Here is a 7060-nt window from a genome sequence, read left to right as displayed (position 1 = left end):
TGACAAAATTGGTGCAGTTCAGCTACAAATGTTGGTTTTCCGACATGGACTTGTTTCTTCAGCATTGTCCACACGTTTAAGTCAGGACTTTGGGAAAGCCATTCTAAAACCTTACTTCTAGCCTGATTTAGCCATTCCTTTACCACTTTTTTGACGGGTGTTTGGGGTCATTGTCTTGTTGGAACACCCAACTGCGCCCAAGACCCAACCTCCGGGCTAAAGATTTTAGGTTGTCCTGAAGAATTTAGAGGTAATCCTCCCTTTTCATTGTCCCATTTACTCCTTGTATATATTGCTGAACAGAAAATATGCCAAAATGTATTATTTCTGACATCCAAATATGCTGACACACACAGACATAGGATTTTCTCTCTCAATTGTGTGTCTTTGCAGCGTGATCGCCTCCTTTCTACTAGCCATCTGTTCAAGACACAAAACAGAGGCTGCGGAACAATTTTAGTCTTGATAAATCACATTGTGAGTGCTAAATGGTTAGAGTTGGTTGCTTGTGAATTACTTAGCATTTCATGGAAGCTGCTTTTATACCCAATCATGGCACCCACCTGTTCCCAATTAGCCTGCACACCTGTGGGATGTTCCAAATAAGTGTTTGATGAGAATTGCTCAACTTTATCAGTATTTATTGCCAACTTTCCCAACTTCTTTGTCACGTGTTGCTGGCATCAAATTCTAAAGTTAATGATTATATGGAAAAAAAAAAATGTTTATCAGTTTGAACATCAAATATGTTGTCTTTGTAGCATATTCAACTGAATATGGGTTGAAAATGATTTGCAAATCATTGTATTCAGTTTATATTTACATCTAACACAATTTCCCAACTCATATGGAAACGGGGTTTGTATCATCATCATTCATGTATACATCATTCCTTACAAGAAATAACATTAATTATTGTTTAGGTGTTTGTTTCTATCATAATTCATGTAGACATAATTGTTTACAAGAAATAACATTGTTTACTTGTTTGTTTGTATCCTCATCATTCATGTATACATCATTCCTTACAAGAAATAACATTATTGTTTGTTTGTTTGTATCATCATCCTCATCATTCATGTATACATCATTCTTTACAAGAAATAACAATAAGTATTGTTTACTTGTATCATAATTCATGTATACATCATTGTTTACAAGAAATAACATTGTTTACTTGTTTGTTTGTATCATCATCATCATTCATATGTATACAACATTCCTTACAAGAAATAACATTGTTTACTTGTTTGTTTGTATCATAATTCATGTATACATCATTCCTAATAATAAATAACATTAAGTATTGTTCACTTGTTTGTTTGTATCATAATTCATGTAGACATCATTGTTTACAAGAAATAACATTATTTACTTGTTTGTTGGTATCATCATCATTCATGTATACATCATTCCTTACAAGAAATAACATTAATTATTGTTTACTTGTTTGTTTGTATCATCATCATCATCATTCATGTTTACATCATTCCTTACAATAAATATCTATAAGTATTGTTTACTTGTATCATAATTCATGTATACATCATTGTTTACAAGAAATAACATTATTGTTTACTTGTTTGTTTGTATCATCATCATTCATGTATACATCATTCCTTACAAGAAATAAGATTAATTATTGTTTAGGTGTTTGTTTCTATCATCATTCATGTATACATCATTCCCAATAATAAATAACTTTAATTATTGTTTACTTGTTTGTATCATAATTCATATAAACATCATTGTTTACAAGAAATAACATTGTTTACTTGTTTGTTTGTATCATCATCATTCATGTATACATCATTCCTTACAATAAATAACATTAATAATTGTTTACTTGTTTGTTTGTATCATCATCATCATTCATGTATACATCATTCCTTACAAGAAATAACAATAAGTAGTGTTTACTTGTATCATAATTCATGTACACATCATTGTTTACCAGAAATAACATTGTTGTTTACTTGTTTGTTTGTATCATCATCATTCATGTATACATCATTCCTTACAAGAAATAACATTAATTATTGTTTACTTGTTTGTTTGTATCATAATTCATGTATACATCATTGTTTACAAAAAATACAATTGTTTACTTGTTTGTTTGTATCATCATCATCATTCATGTACACATCATTCCTTACAAGAAATAACAATTATTGTTTACGTGTTTGTTTTTATCATAATTCATTTATAAATGATAAATGGGTTGTACTTCTATAGCGCTTTTCTACCTTCAAGGTACTCAAAGCGCTTTGACACTACTTCCACATTTACCCATTCACACACACATTCACACACTGATGGAGGGAGCTGCCATGCAAGGCGCCAACCAGCACCCATCAGGAGCAAGGGTGAAGTGTCTTGCTCAGGACACAACGGACGTGACGAGGTTGGTACTAGGTGGGAATTGAACCAGGGACGCTCGGGTTGCGCACGGCCACCCTCCCCACTGCGCCACGCCGTCCCTTTATGTATACATCATTCCTAATAATAAATAACATTAAGTATTGTTTAATTGTTTGTTTGTATCATAATTCATGTAGACATCATTGTTTACAAGAAATAACATTGTTCACTTGTTTGTTTGTATCATCATCATTCATGTATACATCATTCCTTACAAGAAATAACATTAATTATTGTTTACTTGTGTCATAATTCATGTATACATCATTTACAAGAAATAACATTATTGTTTACTTGTTTGTTTGTATCATCATCATTCATGTATACATCATTCCTTACAAGAAATAACATTAATTATTGTTTAGGTGTTTGTTTCTATCATAATTCATGTATACATAATTCCTAATAATAAATAACATTATTGTTTACTTGTTCGTTTGTATCATAATTCATGTTGACATCATTGTTTACAAGAAATAACATTGTTTACTTGTTTGTTTGTATCATCATCATTCATGTATACATCATTCCTTACAAGAAATAACATTAATTATTGTTTAGGTGTTTGTTTCTATCATCATTCATGTATACATCATTCCTAATAATAAATAACATTATTGTTTACTTGTTTGTTTGTATCACATATCATGTAGACATCATTGTTTACAAGAAATAACATTGTTTACTTGTTTGTTTGTATCATCATCATTCATGTATACATCATTCCTTACAAGAAATAACATTAATTATTGTTTACTTGTTTGTTTGTATCATCATCATCATCATCATCATTCATGTATACATCATTCCTTACAAGAAATAACAATTATTGTTTACGTGTTTGTTTCTATCATAATTCTTGTATACATCATTCCTAATGATAAATAACATTAATTATTGTTTACTTTTTTGTTTGTATCATAATTCATGTAGACATCATTGTTTACAAGAAATAACATTGTTTATTCGTTTGTTTGTATCATCATCATTCATGTATACATCCTCCCTTACAAGAAATAACATTATTGTTTACTTGTTTGTTTGTATCATCATTATCAGTCATGTATACATCAATCCTTACAAGAAATAACAATAAGTATTGTTTATTTGTTTGTTTCTATCATCATCATCATCATCATCATTCATGTATACATCATTCCTTACAAGAAATAACAATAAGTATTGTTTACTTGTATCATCATTCATGTATACATCATTCCTTACAAGAAATAATAAGTATTGTGTACTTGTATCATCATTCATGTATACATCATTCCTTACAAGAAATAACAATTATTGTTTACTTGTTTGTTTCCATCATAATTATTGTATACATCATTCCTAATAATAAATAACATTAATTATTGTTTACTTGTTTGTTTGTATCATAATTCACGTAGACATCATTGTTTACAAGAAATAACATTGTTTACTTGTTTGTTTTATCATCATCATTCATGTATACATCATCCCTTACAAGAAATAACATTATTGTTTACTTGTTTGTTTGTATCATCATCAGTCATGTATACATCAACCCTTACAAGAAATAACAATAAGTATTGTTTACTTGTATCATAATTCATGTATACATCATTGTTTACCAGAAATAACATTGTTGTTTACTTGTTTGTTTGTATCATCATCATTCATGTATACATCATTCCTTACAAGAAATAACATTAATTATTGTTTACTTGTTTGTTTGTATCATAATTCATGTAGACATTGTTTAGAAGCAATAACATTGTTTACTTGTTTGTATCATCATCATTTATGTATACATCACTCCTTACAAGAAATAAAATTAATTATTGTTTACTTGTTTGTTTCATCATCATCATTTATGTATACATCATTTCTTACAATAACATTATTGCTTACTTGTTTGTTTGTATCATCATCATCATTCATGTATACATCATTCCTGACAAGAAATAACATTGTTTACTTGTGTCATAATTCATGTGTACATCATTGCTTACAAGAAATATCATTATTGTTTACTTATTTGTTTGTATCATCATCATCATTCATATGTATACAACATTCTTTACAGGAAAAAACATTGTTTACTTGTTTGTTTGTATAACAGTTCATGTACACATCATTCTTTATAATAAATAGCATTAATTATCATTGTTTACTTGTTTGTTTGTATCATAATTCATTTGGCCATATTTTTTTTACAAGAAATAACATTATTGTTTACTAGTTTGTTTGTATCATCATCATTCATGTGCACATCATTCCTTTCAAGAAATAACATGAATTAGTATTGTTTACTTGTTTGTTTGTATTATAATTCATGCATAAATCATGTTCATTAAAACGACAACCTCCCGGCAGGATGGACCGATGCACCACTGTCCTCTTGGGGGCGACACAGAGTCGTATATACAGCTCTGGCTGACAACAACCTAATGTAAGGGCTCATGCAAAGTCAACAGATCAAGCCTTTAGCTTTCATTTTTAAGGAAACTAATTTTGTTTCCAATTCATAATTAGCCTATTGAGTCTGACTGTTGAGAAATATGATGAACATTTACAAGCAAAATTCAAGCATTTTTCAGACCTTGAAAACACAAACGTTAAAATCCAAGCATTTTGAAGGATTTTAAGCACCTGTACAAACCTTGAATATAATATGTTGCAAGAGAATTGGATGTTGTAGAAAAAGTGTAAAGGTCCAAGTTCCTTTTAGCGTCATCCTTTAGTTGCACTTCTAACTTTCTGTAAGTTGTGTATGTCAAATGTAGGTTTTGCGGCCAGACACCCGCAATCAACATGTGTAGCGGATGTATTCTTCCTAATGAGCGGCCCTGTGGAGGCCATCAGGAGTCTATCAGAGCAAAGACCGCCATGGAAAACAAACTTTGCTGGAAACATCCCAGATGTGCTCCACATGGATGAGCTGTGTTTCCTTTATGGCCGTAAAATCCACTTAGTGTTTTTCAAAGATGGCTTAACGTCGTCTGAACTTAACATGGTGACCGTCATGTGGTCTGGTGGTTTGACCTCAGTGGAGTTAGAAGTAACAGGCAGATGCTTTTTTTTTTTCCACTAGGGGGCACAAGCACAGCATTTTGAAAGTTGAAGCAAAATGTCCTGTAGTATTTGTGGGGTACATTGAGGACAATCTGCAGTTCTAATCAAGCTTCCTGTAAGTGGCCAAACCTTGCTTGCATTAAAAAAAAAAAAAGCTGCAAAAAACGTATCTGATCATTTTGTGCCAGTATTTTTTTTTCCTATTCACCCACATGCAGAGTGGATGTGAGTGTGTATCTACTATCACAATGTAGTATGCTATGCTGATCATTTTAATCCATCCATCCATTTACTACAGCTTGTCGCTTTTGGGGTTGCAAGGGGTGCTGGAGCCTATCTCAGCTGCATTCGGGCGGAAGGCGGCGTACACCGTGGACAAGTCGCCACCTCATCACAGGGCCAACACAGATAGACAGACAACATTCACACACATATTACATTACAAAGTGTTTGATGTGTACTTAAATCATATGCAAGATCTGTACGGAGTATCATTGCAAGGGAAGCATTTCTGCTTTAATATTTGACATCATTAGGTTGTGCAAGTGTACCTAATAAAATTTCCTGTGAGTATGAGCTCCTCGGACGCTGCTAAAAAAAAAAGGTGTTATTAACACTACCTGGGACAGCTCAGAAAAAGCTCATTTGTAGTCTGTATTTTTAAAAAAAGATGAATGCAAACTTGTAAATGCAATTTTAGAATTGCACGGATTGTTAAAGAGAAACTGCACTTTTTAAAATTGCATTTGCAATCCTTATGTAAGACAATAACACTTTTTTATGCACTTTAACTAATGAAAAAAACATTAGCAGAAGTCCGCTAACAATGGAGTAACTCTATTCCGTCATAAGTGCTGAAAAAATATATATGTATAATATTTATATGTAATATTTTACATATTTTGTAAAATATTTTGATAATTTTAAGCATTGTATTCATATTGTTCGATTTTCCCTTCAGCAGCAACAACACTGCTAATCGTAACGGACTTCACGAGAAACAACAGCGACTACTTTGGGACAAATGATGTTCCAGAACCTTATGTTTTTTTTAAGCCTGAAAATAAAGAGGATGACCAACACGTTTTCGATGCTGTATGATAAACAGCTTTAGTGAAACAAGCAAAATTGCTAAGTGCTAAACAAGAAATACAAACTATGAACATAACAATCACTTACTGTAAAATGTCTGCTCTCACTGAGATGCCAACTGATGGGATATTTATATCTTCCCGTTTAGACAAAGGAGCAATCATAATCCACACATGAAGGGTTAAAAAAAAAGTATTTTCGTGTTTTTCTCTCCATAAGTTGGATGTCACAGAGGAACAACTTCCCACTTTTTGGCCACAACCTTCTCCTACGCAGGTGAGAGGCATGATTTGTAAAGTATAATTAAGTTTTACCAATTTACAGGTGATCATGATGCAGCAGCTCCGTATGTCAACAGCGTAGCGTTCTGCGTTAGCGCTTATAATAACAACATTGCTAATACTTTGTAAATGTTCAGGTCACAAGATTGTAAAAGGAGTATTGTTGGGATGCATTTTTACAGGGGATTAATTCCACTGTCTGCATTGTTAGCCACGTA

General features: G+C 31.8%; 1 protein-coding gene across 2 annotated transcripts in view; it reads right to left on the bottom strand.

Moving 5' to 3' along the window:
* The window catches only part of LOC133536847 (FRAS1-related extracellular matrix protein 2-like), a 334085-nt gene that overhangs the window by 324091 nt on the left and 2934 nt on the right, over positions 1-7060 (bottom strand). The gene's annotated exons all lie outside the window — the stretch shown is intronic.

The sequence above is a fragment of the Nerophis ophidion genome, linkage group LG18 (assembly GCF_033978795.1).
Source record: "Nerophis ophidion isolate RoL-2023_Sa linkage group LG18, RoL_Noph_v1.0, whole genome shotgun sequence".
Classification (NCBI taxonomy): Eukaryota; Metazoa; Chordata; class Actinopteri; order Syngnathiformes; family Syngnathidae; genus Nerophis; species Nerophis ophidion.
The sequence above is the reverse complement of the archived record's forward strand: the minus strand, read 5'-3'. Positions and strand labels throughout refer to the sequence as shown.